Source organism: Diadema antillarum, unplaced genomic scaffold (genome assembly GCF_040938485.1).
Source record: "Diadema antillarum isolate AM-2024a unplaced genomic scaffold, OU_Dant_1.0 scf00000055, whole genome shotgun sequence".
In the NCBI taxonomy this organism is placed as follows: domain Eukaryota; kingdom Metazoa; phylum Echinodermata; class Echinoidea; order Diadematoida; family Diadematidae; genus Diadema; species Diadema antillarum.
Window position 1 is genome coordinate 135,815 of NW_027270944.1, and position 25,884 is coordinate 161,698.

The following is a 25,884-nucleotide window of genomic DNA, read 5'->3' on the forward strand; positions in this document are numbered from 1 at the left end:
TATTTTCGCGTGTTGTTAAATTCGCAAATGGCTCCCGACTCGCGAAATTCGCGAAAATAAAACCCCCGCGAAATATATAGCGTATACAGTATGCAGCATACACACACACAAACAAAAACACATACACACACACAACAATAACAAAGAGTTTCAGTGCACCAGTCAGCCAGGAATATTGATAAGTATTGGTATTAGCTGTATAGATGCATACATTACTAAATAAGGTCACTGTATTCTCAAAGAACTCTACAGTTCACTTATTGTGAAATGGCACATGACTCACCTGCCAGGCCTGCAGGGCACGGCAGCCTTGTAGTGACCTGCACTCAGTTCATGCCCAATCTTCTTCCCATTCATGTAAACCTTGGAAGAGAAGCAAAACACCAGTCATCTTCATGACTATCTATTAAACCAGCACTGTCACACAACTGTATAGTATAATGTGCTTTACAGAAACATGAGACTATATACACTAATTATAAAAGCTCCCCCTGCTCTGTTAAGACACAATGCCAAAATTTACATTCATATGAAATGATGCTCTCATTTTGTCATCACCGACTAGCCTTAACTTGTTACATTCATCAGAATCTTCATGCATGAAGCTGTTCGGGAACCTGTCTTCTTGCATCAAGTTGTCACAGTGGCACCCAAGATAATTCTCAATGCCTCATGAATTTGCCCAGGAAATACAAATCATCAAAATATATTTCTCAGTGAATTGCAAACAAGGAGAATTTCCACATATTGCTTTGTCACCTTTCTTTACCACTGACATAGAGGCACTGAATATATACATTGCATATATTAATGTAAAAAGACTCCATAATCATTATGCTAGCATTGTGCACACTCTAACTCTCGATTAGTACAGACTCTTTCTATCCACATGTTTGTAAACAGGAGATCTTTATTCTACCTCTTTTGGCACATGAAAATTTTATACCAATGGTGATATGCATGTTACCTGCAATAATTGTATACATGCAAACTGGCAATAAAGGATTAAGTACGTATGTAAGAACAAAGGTTGTATTTGGAGTTATTTACCTGGTAGCCCCTCACTCCAACACCACCATAGGTCCTCGGTTCAGCCCACTCCAAGATGAACTCAGTGGTTGTCATGGAGACACAGCAGAGGGTGGGAGGGTCCGGCGGTCCCGGCACTTCGCACTGGATTGTGGGACTGTTCAAATCCTGCCATATATCCTCGTCCTTGACTGGCTGAATGCCGATGTCATACACACAACTTGAAGAATAATGGAAAGAGAATTTTAGATCATAACACAGGGGCTATGCTGTGACTTCCCCAAAAAAAACCAATAGCAGTATTGTTTGAACATGCTTGAAATACACACTAATACCAAACGTATGTAATGATCATGTACAATACAAGTGCACTCCAACAATTTCGATTCAACTCAATTCAAATGATTTTATTTCCATATAAAGTAATACAAAGCAATATACATAATGCTTACATTACATCAGTCACATAAGTTTCAACAAAACATGGATACAAAATCATAATAACATCAACTTTGGTTTTTAGATAAATAAACAAGTAAGCAATACAATCTTATTTTGTAACTCTATATGGAAAAGAGGAATTCACAAGGAAAGCATGACTTGTAAAATTTGTAGATCAAGATTTCCTTGTTTCTTTGCAAGAATATCATACATGCCATTTGACAAGGTATAAAAGGATAGTGGTACTTATTTTGCATTCCATACGCATCCTCTATAACACATGCACAGGGGCACATTTTGTCACAAATATTTAAAGAGTTATACAGTATATATTATTGAAGAGACTCAAACATCTATTCCCATGCCCCATGAAATATACGTGTAGCTCTCCAGTGACTCACCCCAGCCTCTTGACAGGTATTTGGTAACTGGTGCAGTCCTCTGAGATGCTAGCCACTTCCTCCTTCCCATCCGCATCGCACATCCAGCTGACGTCGTATCCCAGAATACCTTGCTCCTCTGCACTCCCGCAGTCGAGGAGGCTCCACTGGACGTTGATGTAACCGAGAGGGTCGTGCCTGACATAGCCACAGGTTTGCAGAAAAGAAATGAGAGTTGCAGTGATACAAAGCCGTTCTTAAAGTTAAGAAGGACTTAAGAATGACTGGTGATCAGTTCTTATGTGCTATACTTATCAGAATCGCAGTAATTCAGCACAAGAACGGATCACCAGTCGGTCTTAAGTCCTTCTTAACTTTAAGAACGGCTTTGTGAAACACCCCCCAGAGCTGTTGACATTCTTTTGTATCCACCACAAAGTGATGTATGGAAAGCAGTTCTTTGTTTTCCTCTTGAAAGAGTCAACCTTGATATTCTAGGCATTCAACACAAATACATGCACACACTCACACATACACACAAACTATTAATGCTGAAAAGTTATCACTTTGTGTCATAAGCTGATGAAGCAGAACAAGGAAAAGTAGAAATTACGCGGTGCGTAAAATATGTCCCCGCCGGAAGTAGCATTTAGTAGCAAAATGTACAATATAGGTAAAAAGATCAAGGTCAAAGGTGAAAGAAGTGAAGGGTCAAAATTCTATGTAGAAGTTTTGAAGCCCTCACCTAGTGCCATCACATAAAGCAAACAGAATCGAAATCGGGTTAGAAATGGCGAAGGAGTAGCATTTTGTAGCCAATGTACAATATAGGTAAAAAAAATCAAGGTCAAAGGTCAAAGAAGTCAAAGGTCAAAATTCTGTGTAGAAGTTTTGAAGCCCTCACCTAGTGCCATCACATAAAGCAAACGGAATCGAAATCGGGTTAGAAATGGCGAAGGAGTAGCATTTGGTAGCAAAATGTACAATACAGGTCAAAAATCAAGGTCAAAGGTCAAAGAAGTCAAAGGTCAAAATTCTGTGTAAAAATTTTGAAGCCCTCACTTAGTGCCATCACTTAAAGCAAACGGAATTGAAATCGGGTAACAAATGGCGAAGGAGTAGCATTTTGTAGCAAAATGTAAAATATAGGTCAAAAATCAAGGTCAAAGGTCAAAGAAGTCAAAGGTCAAAATTCTGTGTAGAAGTTTTGAAGCCCTCACCTAGTGCCATCACATAAAGCAAACGGAATCGAAATCGGGTTAGAAATGGCGAAGGAGTAGCATTTTGTAGGCAATGTACAATATATGTCAAAAATCAAGGTCAAAGGTCAAAGAAGTCAAAGGTCAAAATTCTGTGTAGAAGTTTTGAAGCCCTCACCTAGTGCCATCATATAAAGCAAACGGAATCAAAATTGGGTTAGAAATGGCGAAGGAGTAGCATTTTGAAGCAAAATGTACAATATAGGTCAAAGGTCAAGGTCAAAGGTCACAACTGAAATTCTGTATAGAAGTTTCAAAGCTCCCATGTAGTGCTATCATATAAAGCAAACAGAATCAAAATCGGGTTAGAAATGGCGAAGGAGTAGCATTTTGAACATTTTGATCACACACGGACGCACGGACAGACGGACACACGGACACACGGACACACGGACACACGGACACACAGACACACACACGTACGGAGCCCGTTTCATAGTCCCCTGCTCGAACTCGTTCGGCGGGGACAAAAAACTTGTAGTTGGTGTCTATGGGAGATGAGTAAAAAAATGATGTCATACTGATACTATTCCCTTAATCATATTTTGGGCAATGAAGCAGCAGGAACAATAAAATGACTTCTCTTCCATTGATTACTCTTCTGCTAATTACTTTGACTGGTCTTCTCATGACAATTCTTTTGACAAGTCTTAAACTGACTACTCTTCTCATGATTATCGGTATTCTTCTGACTGCTTTTACACTGACTAATATTTCATGACTTGTCCTCTGACTACATTTACACTGACTACTCTTCTCATGTATAGCCTTCTGACTTCTCTTACAATGACTACATTTGAATCACTATTCTACAATGTAAAACACATTTACATCTACGGAGGAATTACATTTGCAGTCAGTTACCTGATTAGATTTCTAACCCCTGCAGATTTGGGAGTGCCATAACAGAAAACGAAAACAACAACATACAAACAAACATACAAACAAAATAAAGCAAAATACATTTAGAGAGCCCTGAATCCCTTTTTGTATCTGTTCACCCACATGAGGTCAATCTTTGTAGTTTCACTTGAGACTCAACATTTACCTTGTGTCAGCTTCCTCTGAATCACCACTTGCTTTCCTCAGATGGTGGTATGTGCAGGTGCATGAGATAATAGCCCCTGGATGTAAGCAAGGAAACAAATACTTTAATGTTTCACAAATGCGTGTTCTACAAAGGCCTATTGACCAAAAGCACAATGTAGAGGAGGTAATTTCGGATCATGTGATACAGCATCTCTTCTATACTCATGTGCAATCCTATGTTTAATGTCAAGCAGCAGGTATATCACTTTGTAATATCACGGAAAAAATACAAAATGTGTGAGAAATTAACAAAGAGAAATACAAAATATATGAGAAATTAATATTAACACATGATGACATAAATGGTATCCCGGGGTACCAAATAAAAATCAGGCATTTTGTTGAATTATTATTTTTTTAAAAAGGTTGTAGCCTGGGTTGCCAAAAAGTGAAAATTATTTTGGTGCCGAAGCTAGCGCTCGCTAGCTACTGCATTGCACTGCACTGCACTGCACTGAAGCACACGCTATTGCTAGCACAGCGTGCCATGCATGCATAGTATAACATGCAGTGGCATGGGAATGACTATGTACGCGTACGCACACACAGTGCATGCATTTCTCTGCGGCTGTCCACGAGTGTACATGAGGTGGCGCTACACAACGTGGTACCCTGGGGTACTACGGTACCACGGGGTAACGCGTGATGCATCACATATTTAACAAAAAAACTGATTCACAATATCTTGCTCTATACTGTTACCCTACTGTCCCATCTAGTTTGGAATTCTGACCTAAATAATAAGACATAAAAGGTACATGGTTTAGTGTGACACTGAGATGGCAACATTATGGGGAGAAGTCTTCATGATAGCAATGGGTAATACTATATGCTCTCAAGGTAAAAATGCAAAATATGTTCTCTTACCAGACTGTGTCTTGGGCACTGTGATGTACAGCATCCTAGTCTTGGTCTCATCCTTGTTATCCCCGATGCTCTTCAGGACTGATGCCATCGTCTTTTGAGCGTGGTCCCCACCACCACCCGTACCCGCTCCTTTCTTCCGCTCGCTGCGCAGCATCACTTTCTTGTTGGTTGTCACGGCGACGAGCTGCACCTTGACGGTCCTCCCGCCTCTGACCTGGGTCAGTGTGTAGCGTGTTGTGTCGTGGGAGAGGTAGATGGGAGCATTGCCTTCCACAGTGAGGCGGTAGCCCAGGAGGGTGCAGCGGAGAAGTTTGGATGGCACCTTTGAATCTAAGCAGCCCATGAGATAAAGATGATCACAATACTAGTACAATGACATGCTACTTCATGATAAAATTTCTGCTTACCACAAAAATCATGTCAAGGAAAGCGAAAAACTTGCCCTATACTGAGCTTCTCATGAAATAGGAACTCTTATTTTATACTGATAAAGTCCTCCTGCACCAAGCTGCGAAAAAAAAAAAGTTCTTGGCAATGCTGGGTTAATAAAGGCAGGATGCCCTCAAAGAGCAATGCTAACACTGAAGAGGTTACCCTGGATTTTAGATAATGCATTGCTGTGAGTAGAGGTTAACATATGTGACCCGCTACAACAAAATGATCCTAAAGTCGGGCGAGGTCGATTATTTGAAAATTGCATGATATAATCCACTAATCTTTCCGCTTTAAATTGATATATAACACATTTTATAAAAATAATCAGCTGCGGAGATATCGATGTTTAAAAGAGAGCATGTCGAGACGTCCGGAAAATCACTGTTTCGAGAAAAGCGCCATAAAAGTCTTCCTTTCGACGCAATCGCGAGCAAGGGACACGCAAGTCAGTTTTCACCTCTGGACAATTGAAGGTAAGCCCTAGCAACCCCTGATGAGTTCATTCAAGCACATCAGCGTCGACGGTCTCCTCATCAACCAATCAGTGACCAGGATGTGAGAAGCGGCTGAGCATAGCGCACCCCGCCCGCACGCACCAGTCGACTGGGCAATGTGTGAGCTTCACGCTTCGGTTAGCAGCAAGCAGCAAACTGACCAATGAGATCACTCTGGTCGTTGTTAGGGGCGGAACCTATCTGTGGCGCTCAATCCAAATTTTCGAACCAGTTTCTGCTTCTTTGAAACGCCAAAAAACATGGCTCAGAAAAACGCTATTTTGTTAATCTTTCCTTTGATCATTTTGCTTCAAAATTTCGACAGATGATAGAAGACAAGTTAGACTCCAATAATATATCAAAATCAGGAAATCGTAAGTTTTGACCAATTCTAATGCTCTGACTTCAAACTCGATTTTCACGGCTTCAACCGTGCGCGACTATAGGACCTTTTTGTTGTAGCGGGTCACATATGATCATCATCGTTATTATTAACACTACTTACATCATCAATGTTTGTGTCAAGCTTTTACCAGATGGTTTCCAATTATTGAACAAAGCACTGAAGGACTATACTATCAACCACATCAGTTATGCTATATCATTTGCAATAAAACCACAGAATTTCAAACCTTTATTGTCTGATTTCAAAGCAAGCTGTGGCCTTGTCCATCTCAGATCGATGTGGTAGGAGCTGAATCCTGCAATGCGAAGACTGGGAGCCTGAATCCTGCAGGGGAGCCGGAGTGTGATGGGATCAGACTCCAGGATCACATTCATCATCACCTGTTTGCCTCCATTCTGCCTGGTCCCTGACTTTGATGTCGCATCTGGCTTCATGTACGCCTTGACCTGGATCTCGTAGCTCCTGCCGGGGGTGAGATTGCGGAGCTTGGCGTGGGAGTGGGTGTGGCTGACCTCCACGCTCCCTTCCATTGAATCCTCAGAGATGGTCTCGCCCCCGTCTGGGCTGACATCCTCCCACTCCACCATATAACTACCAAGAGAGTATCCACCCCAGGCTGGCGGTCTCCACCCCACCGTCAACCAGTCTACTCCGGAGTCAGTGCATCGCAGTCCCGACGGCGGAGAGTTGGCGTGGGTCCGGGCTTGAATGCTGACGTACGGCAGCCACTGGGAGCTCACTTCTGATGAGATTTCACTCCAAGACCTCGGAAGATCGTGGGCCTTGTGCAGCGGGTGAGAGTTGGGAAGCTGATCAAAGAAGTCATCGGTGACAGCTACGAGATGGATGGTATACTCCTTGCCCTGCACGAGGTCATTGATAGAAGCCTCTGTGGCATCGGGTAAGAGGTCAACGCAGTGAATAGTCTCACCTGAGGCATCACTATCTCCCTTTCCTGCCAGTGTAACATACATCTTCAGTCCTTTGAGAAACAAATAATATGATACAAAGAAAAATTATACCACTTGAAGGGCATTCATTTTACGTGGGCTGATTTACAATGGTACACATGAGGTATGATTCACAACATCATCTAATAATTTCCATGCCCTCTACAAAGAGAGAGAGAGAAAAAGTGTTTCAACCCCCCATACAAATAATTTACCAAATCACATTTTGCTAAAGTAGAGTGCTGGTGGCTCACTTATAATTCCTAGATCCTGAGTTATGTAACAGATTGTTTCCTTATCATGTTGATGTCTGTGGTTGCTCCCCTTACGGCTAATTTTCGTGGCAAATTTGCACCAACAGACTGCACCAAGTTCTGATGCCGATATTGTACAATAGCGATCCTTTGCTGCATTTTTGCTCATGCGATGGTACTGGCAATACTTGACTGCCACATGCGTCTCTAAAGGCCAACATTCAGGTGCATATATAGGGTGGGCAGAAGAGGAATGTAAGAGTGGGCTAGTCTTTTTGCCAGACTGATATTGATATTACATTTTGACAGGTTAATAGCCCACAGTCACGGACAGAAATGCTCTTGTGAGAGGATCCTTGCTACACTGGTTTATCTTACTACTGTGGGAGACGTTACTGAATCTATAGAAGACCTGAAACTGTGACTGTAGACATGCTTTCAATTAACATGCACCAATCACACACAAATGGCAACATTCCACAAGACTCTTCCTTGCTCGTTTACATGATCTTGATGAGATGTTACTCTATTTTATGGAAAAAAAACAACAAAACAGTGACTATAAAGCTGATGTGATAAGGCCTCAATATTTTCTTTAATCCATTGATACATCATCATGCCACGGTAAAAAGCAGGTACAGTGACTCCTTTGGACTGCTATAGATTGGTTAGATTAATAAGATTAGTCTGACTGGCCAACATGACGAAATGCAAAAATTTCCCTTGCCATGGGTAGACATGCTCATCACATGCACAGATACAATGAGCAGAGGACAGACTGTTACCGAGTATTTCGCTTCCATGCTCCACTGCTGGCTTCCATCTCAGCTCCACAGACTTGGGTCCGGCCGTGGCCACTTTCAGGTCAGAAGGAGGGTAAGGGGGCCTGGCCGTCTGGACGGTGATGGGGTCAGAGGCCGCCCTCACAAGGTAGGTACTCTGAAGTTCATCATCACCAAGGATGCCTTCATCTAAAGTTGGGAGAAGTAAGTATGACATACAAACTAAATGGGTGGTGGATGACAGCCACATATAACTTACTTGGTTGTCAGTTTCCTACATATACTGTGAAGATATCTCTTTTGCTGTATGTTCAAACATTTTTTACTGATATCTCTCACTCTTAAATATCACAAATCATAATATATGATAAGCCATCCAGCAAAGAACAGAAGGGAATTATGTGTTTTACTTGATAAGCATATTCCATTGAATCTGTGGTGCATTCCAGTCTTCAAGTGAACAGGGAATATAGATTCTTTCACATATTCACAATGACAAATCATATCAGGCAGGTGACATACACTATACATAATGCAACATATAAACAAATGTGAATCTTAATGGCAGTGCTTTTATGTGTCTAAAAGTTGAATGAAATATTCAGCTCAACATCATTCTATTCCTCTTTTTTTTTTGTTCCATTCTGTTGGTGCTGTTGTATAATCTCTCAGCTTTAACTTTATAACTGATTTCAGGAGTGTCGAGAATCCCTGTAGGCTACCAGACTCACCTTCATCATCATAGTATGTGCTCCATTTTCTGGCCTCCACTATGATGGTGTACGAGCATCCAGACTCTAAGCCCTCAATGGGCAGGTTGTCATCTGAAAATGGACAATGTGATAAGCTGTGAGTACAGATCAACGGCGTAGCCAGGATTTCATCTTAGGGGGGGCGGTTAGTCTGCGAGGGAGTGAAGCGACCGAGCCCGAGCTAGCGGAGCGAGCGAGGGGGGGAGGGTGTGGGAGGGGGGTGTCCCCCCTCCCTTGGTAAGAACTTTTTGCATTTTGATGTTGCAAATGGTGCAATTTGATGCATGTTTTTGCGCGTTTTATCGACGTGAAACAGTAACATTAGTGTAAGGTAGCAGTATATTTTGATGTAGATTATTATTGAACAATTTGCATATAAAATGGTATCAATTTGAATAATCTTCTTGTATTAATTCTTTTCACTGAATATCATGAACGCGACTGAACCCGAGCGAGCGGAGCGAGCGAAGGGGGAGGGGGAGGGTGTGGGAGGGGGTGTACCCCCTCCCACAGTGAGAACTTTTTGCATTTTGATGTTGCAATGGTGCAATTTGATGCATGTTTTTGCGCGTTTTATCGACGTGAAACAGTAACATTAGTGTTAGGCAGCAGTATATTTTGATGTAGATTATCATTGAACAATTTGCCTATAATATGGTATGATTTAAATACACTTCTTGTATTAATTCTTTTCACTGAATATCATGAACGCGACTGAACCCGAGCAAGCGGAGCGAGCGAAGGGAGAGGGGAGGGTGTGGGAGGGGGTGTACCCCCTCCCACAGTGAGAACTTTTTGCATTTTGATGTTGCAATGGTGCAATTTGATGCATGTTTTTGCGCGTTTTATCGACGTGAAACAGTAACATTAGTGTTAGGCAGCAGTATATTTTGATGTAGATTATCATTGAACAATTTGCCTATAATACGGTATGATTTAAATACACTTCTTGTATTAATTCTTTTCACTGAATATCATGAACGCGACTGAACCCGAGCAAGCGGAGCGAGCGAAGGGAGAGGGGAGGGTGTGGGAGGGGGTGTCCCCCCTCCCACGGTGAGAACTTTTTGCATTTTGATGTTGCAAATGATGCAATTTGATGCATGTTTTTGCGCGTTTTATCGACGTGAAACAGTAACATTAGTGTAAGGTAGCAGTATATTTTGATGTAGATTATTATTGAACAATTTGCATATAAAATGGTATCAATTTGAATAATCTTCTTGTATTAATTCTTTTCACTGAATATCATGAACGCGACTGAACCCGAGCGAGCGGAGCGAGCGAAGGGGGAGGGAGGGGGAGGGTGTGGGAGGGGGTGTACCCCCTCCCACAGTGAGAACTTTTTGCATTTTGATGTTGCAATGGTGCAATTTGATGCATGTTTTTGCGCGTTTTATCGACGTGAAACAGTAACATTAGTGTTAGGCAGCAGTATATTTTGATGTAGATTATCATTGAACAATTTGCCTATAATATGGTATGATTTAAATACACTTCTTGTATTAATTCTTTTCACTGAATATCATGAACGCGACTGAACCCGAGCAAGCGGAGCGAGCGAAGGGAGAGGGGAGGGTGTGGGAGGGGGTGTCCCCCCTCCCACGGTGAGAACTTTTTGCATTTTGATGTTGCAAATGATGCAATTTGATGCATATTTTTGCGCGTTTTATCGACGTGAAACAGTAACATTAGTGTAAGGTAGCAGTATATTTTGATGTAGATTATTATTGAACAATTTGCATATAAAATGGTATCATTTTGAATAATCTTCTTGTATTAATTCTTTTCACTGAATATCATGAAAGCGACTGAACCCGAGCGAGCGGGGCGAGCGAAGGGGGAGGGGGAGGGTGTGGGAGGGGGGTGTCCCCCTCCCACGGTGAGAACTTTTTGCATATTGATGTTGCAAAATGGTGCAATTTGATGCATGTTTTTGCGTGTTTTAACGAGTTGAAGCAGTCCCACTTGTTTGAGGTTGCAGTATATTTTAGTGTAGATTATTATAGAACAATTTGCCTATATTTAAATACACTTCTTGTATTAATTCTTACACTGAATATCATGAACGCTGTCTGTTCAGCAATCAAACAGAAAAAGCATGCACACGAGGTTGTAGATAGGGGCATATCCCCTCCCACACGAAGGGGATTTTGCGTTTTCAGACCTGAAATTCAGCGATCTGGTGCAAATTTTTGGTGCAATACTTTTTCATCGAAGTGTTAAAATCACGGAATTTAGCTCTTATTCCGAATGTGCACCATCTGTGTGTCAGTGTATAAAGTCTAGTGAGGTAGAGCTTAGGGGAAGGGGAATTCCGCCTCCCGCTCGCGGAGCTTTTGCGTTTTTAGAATTGAAATAAAGCGATCTGGGTATAGCCACAGTCTACTTCTATGCATGGCGGAAGGGGGGGGGGGGAGGAGGGGCGGGTGAGCAGGGAGAAGGCGTGGGCTAGTGTTATCTCCACCTTTCCCTTCCGATGGAGCTTTTGCCTTTTTAAGGTTGAAATTGAGATATCTCGTATATGCATATTTGATGGAATCAACATTTGGGAAATCAAAAAAAAAAAAAAAAAAAACTGATGGGGGGAGGGGACTGAGGGAGGAAAGGGTCGATTAAAAGGGGAAATTCCCCTTATACATGAGGGAACCTTGAGTTTTTGGAAGGTATGTGATAAGTCTTGTGTACTCAGAATTATTCATAATTTTTTTTGTAAATCTAAAAAGTGTACTAAGCTAGGGAAAGAGGCACAGAGGGGGAGGGTTTGGGAGGGGGATACCCCCTCCCATGCACGAGAGATTTTGCATATTTTGAATTGAAATTCAACGATCTGGTGCACACTTTGAGTGAAATATTCAAAAAAAATATCTTATTTGATGAAAGGTTGCAAAGGAGACCCGCTTCATGTGCATGCATACAGTATACACACATTTTTTTTTCCGCCTCCCAAATCCCCGGTCCAAATCTTAGGGGGGCGACCGCCCCCATCGCCTCCCCCCCCCCCCCCCCCCCTGGCTACGCCAGTGGTACAGATGACCTCTTGTAGAATATTGTGAGTGATGAGGACTGCCACGGTACAGTATATGACATCTCATGTAGTCTGAGAGAAATTACATTAGGGGTAAAAGTTTTCTTGAATTTGTCTCCCTCTGTACAAATGAAATTTGTAAGATTGCAACTGATGATCTACATTATTTTTGAACAAACATGTCAGAAAGTATGAACCAGCTAGATTCCAAAAGTTTTATTCCCACTGGTTCCTTTTTTGGACATATATTGTCTACAAACTGAGGAGATTACACACAATGACACAATCATTCAATCTTTCAAATTATTTCCATGACACAGTGAACACAAGCAGTTATGTATTTTTTATTTAATCATTTTCTTTTTTACACACTGAAAAAAGTTTCTGCAGTTTTGAAAAACTTTAGATGGGTTTCATAAAAAGTAACACTATTTGGTGCAATGATGGTTTAGGTTATCAATCTCAACTTGGTGGTATGATTTACACACAAATACAACCGTTAATAACTATAAATCATACAATGTACCTACAAAAAAAAATTCTGTGGCCTGAATGATAAACAGAAAAGCAGTCATTAAAACATGACTTAGCCCCATTGCAACATCAGAAAACCTCAAAAAAAAAAAGGGAAAGGAAAAGAGAGAGAGAGAGAGAGAGAGAGAGAGAGAGAGAGAGAGAGAGAGAGAGATTCTCTTACCACTGGTCTCCTGGCTAGAAATTGTGTCCTCCTGATGATCGGTCTGCCACCATCTCACCATAAAGGAGTCTGGGTCTGTGTAGTGTGTCTTGTTCGGCTTCTTCCCTTTAGATATCATTAACATAAACATCAGCATTGAGATTATTCATATGACACACATATGGCTCATGGACAATATTGACTGGTTGTGTGGGATTATGGTGTTACAAAGAGGTACGTATAAAGCCAGATGCAGTGAGTTACACAATAGCATCACATGGAACATACATGTATATGTGTTCTTTTTTCATAGCATGACGACAAGTAGATATATGCCATGCAGTCTTTCAGAATATCTACTTGAAACATACTCTCAGGCTTTCCGTGCCACAAATCATGTTGGTTTGAAACACAATGCCAACCAAAGGTAAAATTTTACATAGTTGAATGAAACCTTTTTATCAATATGATATATAATATACAATTTTTGCATGTTGAATATTCAAGTGAAATAGAAGCAATAAGATTCTAACATATCTTTCTAATATCATCTATCCATTGTGAATAAAAACAATATAACCATCATTGTTATCACAGTGTGTTCAAACAAGCATTCCACAATAGACCATGCTGGCAGAATGTGTTTTTCCATCTGATAAAAATTTCAGAAAATAGGAACCAGCTAGAACAAAAAATTTTAACCCCACTGGTTCCTTTTTTTGGACATATATGTCTACAAACTGAAGAATTGAAGAATGTCTACAAATTGAAGAATTTCAACCTGCTTGATGATTAAATGATTACCTCTACGCCAGACAACCAGCATGGAGTGTCCTGTCACCAGTTCTGTCCAGACCTTGGTGGGCGGGGCCAAGAGACCAGTGTAGACGACTTTCAGGGAGGGGCCAGGCTCACAGGTGGGGTACTGCTGGCAAAGATCCTCGCCTGCATCAGGGAGAATTGTGTGTGGATGGGTGAATTTAGGAACAACTCTTAATGCACAAACACCTTTAAAATTATTGATAGATAATTTGACAGTTAAGACTTTTCTTTAACTCTTCCAGTCCATTCAAGGGGGGTAAAAAAACATGAACTTTCTGCATTGTGTAAATCATGCAGTATTCATCTTTTTTTTTTCAGTTTTTCCTACTGCTGTACAAATATATATAGGAATTCTTTCATCCATAAAATCATGCATGAAGAAAACTTCACTGATAGCAGCTCAGTACAAAATATCAAGTTTGCATTTTTACAGTAGCTCACACCCCACATGAACACTCTCTGTGATAACAAGGAAAAGTAGAAATTACACGGTGCGTAATATATGTCCCCGCCGGAAGTAGCATTTAGTAGCAAAATGTACAATATAGGTAAAAAGATGAAGGTCAAAGGTCAAAGAAGTCAAAGGTCAAAATTCTATGTAGAAGTTTTGAAGCCCTCACCTAGTGCCATCACATAAAGCAAACGGAATCGAAATCGGGTTAGAAATGGCGAAGGAGTAGCATTTTGTAGCCAATGTACAATATAGGTAAAAAAATCAAGGTCAAAGGTCAAAGAAGTCAAAGGTCAAAATTCTGTGTAGTAGTTTTGAAGCCCTCACCTAGTGCCATCACATAAAGCAAACGGAATCGAAATGGGGTTAGAAATGGCGAAGGAGTAGCATTTGGTAGCAAAATGTACAATACAGGTCAAAAATCAAGGTCAAAGGTCAAAGAAGTCAAAGGTCAAAATTCTGTGTAGTAGTTTTGAAGCCCTCACCTAGTGCCATCACTTAAAGCAAACGGAATTGAAATCGGGTTAGAAATGGCGAAGGAGTAGCATTTTGTAGCAAAATGTACAATATAGGTCAAAAATCAAGGTCAAAGGTCAAAGAAGTCAAAGGTCAAAATTCTGTGTAGAAGTTTTGAAGCCCTCACCTAGTGCCATCACATAAAGCAAACGGAATCAAAATCGGGTTAGAAATGGCGAAGGAGTAGCATTTTGTAGGCAATGTACAATATAGGTCAAAAATCAAGGTCAAAGGTCAAAGAAGTCAAAGGTCAAAATTCTGTGTAGAAGTTTTGAAGCCCTCACCTAGTGCCATCATATAAAGCAAACGGAATCAAAATCGGGTTAGAAATGGCGAAAGAGTAGCAATTTGAAGCAAAATGTACAATATAGGTCAAAGGTCAATGTCAAAGGTCACAACTGAAATTCTGTATAGAATTTTCAAAGCTCCCATGTAGTGCTATCATATAAAGCAAACAGAATCAAAATCGGGTTAGAAATGGCGAAGGAGTAGCATTTTGAACATTTTGATCACACACGGACGCACACACGGACGGACACACGGAAGGACACACGGACGGACACACGGACACACACACGTACGGAGCCCGTTTCATAGTCCCCTGCTCGAACTCGTTCGGCGGGGACAATTAGGAATATAAATGAAAGAAAGAAACAAAAATAAAGATATGAGGGGTGAAACTCACCTCCTGGCTCAAAGAGATCACGAGAAACGGCCATAACTTGGACTGAGAGGGTGGTCCCTGGCTTCAGGTGGGATACAGTGTAGCGCGTGCTGTGGGGGTCCAGGAGGGGGCCGTGTGGAAGCCCTTCTTGCAATACAACAAAACCCTGCAGGAATATATCAGAACATATACATACAACATTCCAGTCCACAGTCTAAAAGGGCTTGGCAACGGCACTATAATCTTGGAACAATATTAGCAAACATGCATTCTTTATGAGCTTATAATTTAGAATCCTACGTGTCATATTCGTTCAATACCAACTTGCCAAACATTGTCTGGCCTAACTTGAGCAATAAAAAGCAATAAAAACAATAAAAAAGTTTTTTTTTTTAAAATAAACGCAAGTTTTGTTTTAGAAGGTATACTGTTGACTTCTAATGTTTGCAGAATGGTTCAAAAAATAAATTTGCACATACCATACCTGTCAGAGGTGAGTTAGTTTATACTCTCCTACAGAACCATATAATGAAAGCAAAGTCCACAAGTACATGTATCCATATTTTTCAAATATTTACTTTACAAGTTTAATGGGTTTCATCAAAGGAAGGATACAAATGTTTGCAGGGGGAAAAAAAGAAGAAGAGATTTGGCATTCCATGAAGCCCTTTGAAAACAAAAACCTACAATCTTTACAAAGTTGGCTGCACAAAGATTTTTTTTAATGTTATTATCATTATTATTATCTTTTTTTGTCTTTTTTTTACAAATACAAAATCATCATTCTTATGAGTTCATAAGACTTACTGTCAGGTGACACCCTTCATCTTGCTGAAGCCCCTCCCACATTATGTCCACACCTCCTGAGTGCATTCCTTCCAGCCTTATTGAAGGAGAGGAAGGCGGGATCTTTCCTGTGACTGACAATGTGTTGCTCCGCCCACTCATCACACGGCAGAGAACTCTGCTGGAGTTGTGATTTGGTGGGAGGTTTTTCCAGCCTGCATAAGCCTGGAGTTGACATTAATGTAAACACAATGAGCTTCAACATGCACAAAAGCAAGAAGAGGAACTCTTTGTCATAGTCTAATGGAATACTGATTGTACTTTAACGACATTGTACAGAATACTAGCTGGGCAGTACAAGCCATAACCCTTTGCCTATGAACACCTAGCGTGCATTTTATTTAATGCATAGGATATTACCATACTCTGGTGACAAGTACAGTGTAGTTTGGAAAGGTACCAAAGCAGATAATGAATTGGTCACCACCTCCACTGCATGTCTACAGTAATACATGTATAGATAGCACCTGGAAAAAAAAAAAGAGCCATTTTATGATGCATTACAACAAACTCTGCAATGAGCAGATTAAACCTTTGAAATACCCAAGCACACATCATGACCCTGTTCCAAAAAACATTACAGAACCTGCAATAGTAACTACTTTCCAGAACCTTCTGTAGCAACTTACATAACAATAGGCAGCACCTCTCAAGATTTCTGAATGCTCTGATGACAGTTTGTACATGTATGGTATGGTTAGACTTCTGTGGCAAGAAACATTGGTTTCATTCTCGAAAGTCATGGCAATATCTCTCACCTTCATGTATACACTAATATCTCTGCCCTCCATGAGGTCTTCCAAGACATACTGACACTGAGACTGCCTGTCTAGCTCACTCATCTCAATCTCAGCTCTCTGCTTCCCATCAGTGTAGATGCTGCGTAAAGGACGAAGCACACATCAAGTGCATGTGTCATGATGCAAAGTCAATCATTCCACAGGTTCACGATGGTTGAGAAAATCAATTCAGTATTAATATGTGTATTATACCACATAATTCACAAACTCCCTTGGCACACAGAACTGCAGTTAGTGGAGAATCAAAGGATGTACCATGTCTGGTTGAAGAGCATGTTTGGAAACCTATGACTCCATATTCATATTACACATCTCCGTTTGGAATCGTATAGAATGATGTAATTGATTTGAAGTGATTGGCTTTTCATGTGATCACTAAGGAAGTACTAATACTTAAAAGCATGCAACCACGGGACCAAAGACTTAGAGTTCCCTCTGAAGGGGAAGCCGATGAGGAAAAAGTGCCTTGCCTGGGGGCACAACCCCTGCAGCAAATGGGACTTGAACCAGGGACTTTGTGATTGACACAGTCCCTGGTCTTCTCTTATTTCATTATTTAAATTTTCCCTTTACTTCAAGGATTTTGATTATCATCCGTTCAATTTTAAAACATCAAGTTATCTAAATTGATTATACATTAAAACAAAATCGCACTACCTCTCTGATGTGGTTGCAGAGTGCAATGTAAAAGAACAAATGAATTCCTGCAGGAAGGGGTGTGTCTTACATGTAGCCAGCCAGGTGTTTTGCTTTCTGTTTCTGCCATGTGATTGTGGCTGAATGGAGACTACTGGACTGCTTGATGGTGATGGAGGGCGTGTCTGGAACCCGGGGACAGACCACTGTGATGCTGTTGGAGCACTTCCTGGGACCCCCGATGGAGGTGACTGTCGCCACGCTAAGAGTGCTCTTGGAGCCTGTAGAAACAAGGGATCAGAACACGGGGATGAAATGAGAATTCTGGTCTCCTCACAGACACTTAAGAATTTTCCAGTCATAACAAGTCATGACGTAATGTCTTAAAAGCTGGTACACTGAAAATCTTTTTGGTCAACTTGGCAAAGCTCATAACCTGACTTTCCACAACAATAATCACAAACCTTTTTTTCTCATATATGACCTTTTATTTAGTCCGAAACATGCACATTACAGGATTCTTCCTTCGCGTGGAACCCACCCCCCCCCCCACTCTTATGATACAGACATGGCACAGAAAGCTATTACAAACAAACCAAACTTAACATATCATTGGGTACTCTCTCTACACAAAATGAAACTGCAGAGAGGAATACAGTAGATTTTTTACTATCACTTTCAGAGATATGAAACATATACCTGGGTAACACATGTGTCATATAACAAGTCATAAGGACTTAGCTAATAAGTCCACGATGGTGAGTGTCATCCTCACCTGGTTTCAAATCTTGAATTGTTTTCTCTGTGATGCCATAGGGCACCATCTTCCCCAGGGGTTTGCCGTTCCTCAGCACGGTGTATCCCAACACCTCGATGTCCTCGTGGCAGCGGCCCGGCTCCCAGGACACCGTCACTTCCTGCACCCCCACAGACACCAGGGAGAGCCTGGGGGGTACAGGGTGCCCTCCTGTAGTAACTGCCATCCAAACTGAGGTGGACTTGCTCAGTTTCTTCTTGCCGTCCAGGTGCTTGAAGACAGCAGCGACACTGACTCTGTCACATTGTGTGGATGCATTGAGTGAGAAGCATGAAAGTATGAAGTGAGATGCCCAGAAATGTAGTAGAAAACATTATGAGGATGGTGTACACTTATCTGACAACAAAAAGACTAATATGCTGCTTCCAAGCTTTTTTCACCCCAGAGGCATACTGAATGCTTGTCAAGAACAGACACAATATGAATCTTTTTCCTTGAATGCCAATGAATTTCCATTAGAGAAAACAGCACAGCGCAACACAATAATGTTGTTAAAAAAACTAACCAGCCTCCAGCATGTTGAAAATGTATATATATCATGCATCACTACACTGCAATAAACCAAAGATCGACGGCATACAGGTTGTCAACTGTTATTTTATTTTTCTGTTATCACTCTACACACAGCCAGCATACGTTGGTATAAGCACCTTGGAAGTCTACTTTCTATTACAATTGTTCAACATGAGCATCATGACATATAATTATTGCAAACATGAGTGCTGTCTACAGAATAATGAAAGATACAATTAACATTAAACTGAGTAGATTTCAGAAATAGTATTGTGCTCTACAAAACAATTTATCACCCTCTTCTGTTCAATAACAACAGTTTATATGTCTATATCACAAGTATGAAATCAAACAAATATGTACAAACTGCATTAAAAAACTTTAATTTTCAAAAAGGTTCAATTTCATCTTGAAAGAAAACAAAGACAGAAACATAAAATTACTAATTAATCATGTATGACCTTGCCTTATCTAGATCAAACATCCACAAAAAATATCAGTGATAAAAAAACCCCAAAATTACTCATAAACCCTATGACACTGACATACTTTTGCTCCATATGATATTGATGCAGCAGTAGAGAGAATGTAACTTGATTCTCAAGCTGGAAAACTTACAAAAAAGCATCATCTGTGTCAGAAAATGCAAATTCTCCCAATGCATTTTATGTTTCATTTTTAGTTGAAAACAAAAAGATAAAAGGATAGTGTCTTTAACACCTTGTCATCATCAAAATGTCACATAAACACAACCTCACGATGATGGATATGTCTGCACACGTTATCAAAAACCTCACAAACAAACAAACAGACAAGTATGCCCCAAACTCACCGGTACTGAGAACTCTCACACAGTCCGCGATTAACGACAAGCTGTGTCCCCCGCCCTGCATTCCAATAATGTCTGGTGCTGCTTTCACCATCAGGTGAGCTTGTCTCATGCCTGTGAACAAAAACAAAAACAAAACAAAAATGCATTTATGACATACAATAGCAACAGAAAAAAAATGCGTTGCAAGGCAACTGAGATGATTTCTATCAAGAGGGATATATAAATGCTTCTACCTTGGACTGGACTTGTAGCTTAAAACAGCATTATAACCACCTACAGGAGAAGGAAAGGAATATTACAATACTGTAACAGAGTCAAGAGAAGCATTTTACGTTGAAAGCATTATAAGTTTTTGTATGGGATTCAGACCTTGATACGTCATATGAAGCAATAAACCTCTCAAAGACTCACAAACATTTTTAAGGGTAGAAAGCCTTTGAGTTGCAATCACCTTGCATGGCTGTTGACGTCCTGGTTGATGAAGTCGATCCCTTCCACGCAGACCAGGTAGTGATGGAGACGGGGGTGGGGTCTGGTGGAACCTTTGTCCTGCCCCGCCCCGGTGTCTGCATCCGGGTGGTTCCAGTGGATGTGGAGCTCGGGATGATTGGCGGTGCTTCGCACACTCCTGAGTGTTGGTGTGAGGCCTTCCTGCTTGCCATTCATGGTAAGGGATAAAATGAAAATATGATGAATTCAAATGTACACACAAACATGTGCTAATTATCACTCAAGAACATGATTCTTTAACTTTTAAAGAATGCAGAATGCAATTATCATATTCATGGCAACATGCAAGTGCATTACTGAGGTTTGAGTACCATGAATAACAATGTATCAACTGCATCGCCGTATTCACCGGACCTCCTTTTTTGAGCCGCCAGCGGAAAGAAAATATGACAGTCCATCGACAATAAAAAGAATAAAAAGGATACTGCCGTGCAACATGTGTAGATGTTGTTGACATGTTGGCTGAATTGAGTGAAATGTTTGGTGGAGAAAATGTATTGATTTTTCTGCCATAAAAAAGAAGAAAATATACAGAAGAATGCCTAACAGAAAGGTAATAATTTCGAACATTGAACAGTGAATATTGTCTGCACACTTTATGCAAACATTCAGAAGGTACTGACTGTAACGGTGTATAAATCACACCCTGAATTTTGACCTGTTTCAGCAGGTAAAAAAGTGCGTTTGATACACCATTATTTATGGTAGATAAAGAGGGCAAAAAAGATGACCTAAATGGTGCTTACGATAGCTGCCCCCATGGCATAATGTTCTTGTTTGGTAGGTGAGTGTGATTTGTAGGCTGCATACACAGTGGGTTCCCACTGGACAGGCTTATGATATCACTATGTGAGTCTGCACTTCAGGTTACATGCACCCAAGTCATATGAAATTGCTTATTGCTCCTACAGTGTACCTGGGGCAACAGCAAGTACACCTAGTAAGCATCTTTGAATATTTTATCACTTTTAAAAGTACATTATCTGTGTCTTTTTTTATGAGTGCACTTCAGAATTGTAGTTGGATATTGCAAATCACATGACACTTCTGTATATATGTAAATTAATTTCTATGACAGTAACAACGGTGCATAAGTATAGTATATATATATCGACAATTGTAAAATTTCACATGGGACTCTTTGCTTTCATGAAAACATTTCAAAAATTTTCCTAGAAAAGAGGAACTGTAAGAACACCATGAAGACAGTTGGCGAATGTTTTCATATATGCAAATATGCAATGAATAATGTGAGTGAAATGCTGTAGACTATTTGTTGACATGAAAGTCCACCACACACTGACAATGGATTAATCTAAAAACGTATCAATGCTTGTTGTCGTGCCACCACATGAGGTGTGTAACTTTGGGAAAAGTCCGTCTGCAAGCTTAGGGCAACTCAGGGTTTAAAGAAGAACACACAGCACAGTAACTTGTAGAGAGAGCTAGTCACCTTAGCCTATCACTCAACACATAATCATGCTTCTTTACAAAAATACAAGCAGCAGAAAAGGAAACTTTTAGTGTATGCCTTATTTGAAAACACTGCCACAACAAAGAATGAACCAGCTCACCTTATATCTTATTTGCCCTTTTCCAAGCACTTCATTGACCACTACGGCACGATCAGCCTCACACCCAGCCTCAGCAAGCACTGCACCATCATTGTTAGTAGCATTTGCATTAAGCTGTGAGACAACATCATCTAGACCTTTGTTGGAAGTCTGCACACTGTCAGACAATGCTTCTTTATGTGTGAGACTAGCATTGACAAGGTTGCAGTTTTCATCATGCAAAGCGCTAGCATTGGGCGTGGAGGAAAGCATTTCATGCAAGGGTGAGGACACATGCAAAGCTTGTGTGGGGCTCTGAGCAGCCAGTGACATTTCCCCTCCATGAATATCATCACCCCTTAACTGATCTTCAGCATCCTCCTCATCTTTGATTCCTTTATCGCCATCTTCTTCCATGCACGCTGTTGGCAAAGGATTGCCAATTTCAGCTGGATTTCCTGATTTAGCTTCTGACTCCACTGCTTCTGATGATAATGATGATGACTTGTGCTGCACTCGCTGCTCTGCATCTGGTTTGTTGTTGGCTTCTCCATCATCACTCTCATCTTCGAAGTCATCCTCATATTTCTCTGAACCCCCTGCATCAGGCTCACGGTCTTGTTCCGCAACTCCTTCCTCTCTGGAAGAGGCATCACCCTCGGCAACGGAGGTAGCACCATCACTGGATGTTGGAAGACCAATGGAAGGAGCACCTGTCTCTGGATGCTCATCTGATTTGATGGAATCAAGTGGAAGACTTGCAATATTTGGCTTGGTAGCAGGGTGGTGCTCTGTGGCATGGTCTTGGCCATTGAGAAGCATTTCTTGTTCTTGGTCAGGTTTCACTTGTTTGCTTTCCTCACTTGCTGTCGTCATGGCAACTGCTTCAGGAAGCAGACTGGATGATGCACTTCTGCCAAGAAGGTCTTCTCCAACAGGTTCATCTTGGGGAGGTTGATCTCCTGAAGCCACTGACTCATTTACACCATTGTGGTGGGAAGTAAAAGTTGATGGTACTGTATCTCCAGTTTTCCCTGGTGTTGGGTTTTGGTTGCTGGTCTCTCCATCCTGGTCACCTCTTTCACTGGGCATGCCAGCATCAGGGGCAGGGGCAGGGGCAGGGGCAGGGGCAGGGGCAGGGGCAGGGGCAGGGGCAGGGGCAGGGGCAGGGGCAGGGGCAGGGGCAGGGGCAGGGGCAGGGGCAGGGGCAGGGGCAGGGGCAGTAGGAAGATTGCACGCATCGCCATACGCTGGAGGAGCAGGTAAGTCTTCATCATCAGCATCATTGTCCATCTCCTGAGGCTGTGTCCCATCTTGTTGACCATCAGAAATCTCTGGAGCCACTGAGTGTTTGATACCATTGTGGTGGGCGGCATCGTTTGATGGCACTGTATCTCCTATTTTCCCTGGTGTTGGGTTTCGGTGGCTTGTCTCCCCATCGTGGTCATCCCTTTCACCAGGAATGCCAGCTGCAAAGGCAGGGGTGGTAGGGAGATCACATGCATCACCATAGGCTGGAGGAGCAGGCAAATCTTCATCAGCAGCATTATTGAACACCTCCCAAGGTTGTGTCACACCTTGTTGCTTGTCAGACACTTCTACATTGGAGTAGTCCCCAGGAGGCATGACAGTAGTTGATACAGTGACATTTTCATCTCTAGTGGTTTGTCCACATGGTGCAGCATCTTCACCTGCTGTTGGCATCACGCCACTCTCATCATCCATGCTGCTAGCTTGTGGGACAGGATTAGCTGAGGGAACATTGGTTTCATCAGGGTGAGGAGAAAGTAAGCTTTCATCAGCTCTGTCTTGGCATTCAAATTCCCCTTGGTGTGGAGGATCGCCTGTGGAAGGTTGCTCAGAAGTATCCTTTACTGGAGCTGCTCCAGCTGTTAGCCCTCGTTCTTCCTTTTCATGACTCTGTTGTAGAAGTGGGGGGACATCACCAACCTCAACTCCTCTGGCATTTTCTCCAACAGGTGAGATATCCTCATGACATACTGCACTACTTCCTTCTGGAGGTGAAACATCAGGAGAGGGTAGTGTACCGGTGGCATCACCAGGAGCTTGGGGAACTGATGTATCTTTACTGGGTCCTAGCATCACCCCCTGTTTTCCTGTTGTTGGGTCATCACCAGGTGTTCTTGTGCCTTTAGCTGTTAAGGTGGCATCAACTGCATCATTTGCATATGGGGAGGATGATGTTGCTTCACTCATAGCCGGAGTCATCCTCTTCTGCTTGTCTTCCTGTGAATCATTTTCTGGCTGTTCATCACGGCTCATTCTTGACGTGACCCCAGAGGCATCCTCTCTGGCAGGGCTTGGAGCTTTCAGTCCTACATTCTGGCTCTCACCACCCTGTGCACCATCCTGAGCTCCCGCTCTGTCACCATTGGCCTGTTCAGCGGTACTGTGTGAGCTACTTGAAGCCATGCTGGGGCTTTTGGGAGGGTCGCATGCAGCAGCAGGAAGGGGAGGAGGGGATTCATTTCCTACCTCATTTTCGTCTGCTTCAATCTCACCCATTGACTTTTCACCACCTCTCTGACTGCCACCATCTTCTGGAAGACTCTGGAAACTGTGGGAAACAGAGGAGACATAAAACTTGAAAAATAAACCTAGATACATGTATGCCTTCTATGTCACTGATGGTATGTTGCACATTTTTTTTGTCCACAAATTTTTGACCTCATTTAAAATAGTGTTGTATTCAATTTGTCATTAAAAAGTAACAAAAGACTGTCCTGGGGAGGAATTTTGTCACAGAAGCTATTATTTTGTCACCAATGAATAAACAAGTCTGAAGTTTACTGCACATCATATATGGCAAAAGACTTTTCACACTACGATATGATAACATATACCTGCACACTGTACAACACTAAAACCACACACACACAAACAAACACACACACACATGAAGGATGTTTTAGGACAAGATGCTGTAGGTCAAGGTAGATTTAAAGAGCATTACCCGTCAGAATTTCTGCTGACAGCGCTGTTGACATCCATGTTGATCTTGGCTGGACTGACGGAGGAGGGACTCAAGGCACAGTCCTCCACTGTTGCCGACTCTAGGCTCTCTGAGGCTTCCTTCGAAACGTTCTCCTCATCCATGGACACTTCCGGCAGCAGCCTGGCATCCGGCCCTAAAGACCAAGACACAAAATCTTTACATTATCAGACCAAAAATTATCATTTGGGGGGAAACTAAGGGATACTGTGAAAACAAAAACATGCGCGAAATGGGTTGACTGCCTTTTTTGCTTCATGAATCTTTATCAAAATGCAACTGGCATTCAACAAATTCTGTTGACAAAACCTTTGTGTGCATTTTACTCTCACAAATCTTCGTTCCTTGCAAAATTGATGAAAGTTTCATGGATGTGAAAATATCTGGTTCTGTGGTATAACCTATTCAGAAAAAGAACAGAAATCTCTTAACTTCTGTTCTGTTTTATGACAGTTTTGACGAAGATAAATTAATGATAATTTGAGTAACCTGAGTTATGATGAGATAACCTCATTAACCGTCAAAGAGGAAATTCAGCAGGAGAAGTGTCATGATTATGTGACAGACACATCTGTCTGAGAGGCAGGCTGAAAGGTGTTTATCAGGACTCTTCATGAGTTACTGTAAACCAGAAACATTTGCGGCATGGAACTTTCGCGAATTGCCACTGGCATTCAATGCATTGTGTAGACAAGCACTTTTGTGTACATTTCACTCTCCCGAATCTTGGCTCTTTGCGAAATTTGCCAAAGTTACAAGCATGCAAAAATTTGAGTATCTTTTAAAACTGTTTACCTCCCCCTATTATGACTCTCAACTCTATATACAGCTGGTCAGAGAGAGAGCATTCTCACCTGGTGGGGAGAGAGATCCCTCGAGGACCTGGAGATATGGCAGACCAACAAGTTTTCTAGACTTAGGGACGGTCATGTGATCCACGTACAGAGGCATGCTGATATCAAGGTCGTTGGACAGCAGCCCGGTCTGGTCAGTTCCTTTAGCTAGGTCAAACAAGAATTGGAAGGGGAAAAAACATACACATAACAATCATACAATATAACCTAATGTA

The 25,884-nt window shown here is 41.6% G+C and overlaps 1 pseudogene; it reads right to left on the bottom strand.

Annotated features, from left to right (window-relative positions):
* LOC139715798 (uncharacterized) overlaps positions 1 to 25,884 on the bottom strand; it is a 52,558-nt pseudogene that overhangs the window by 18,432 nt on the left and 8,242 nt on the right.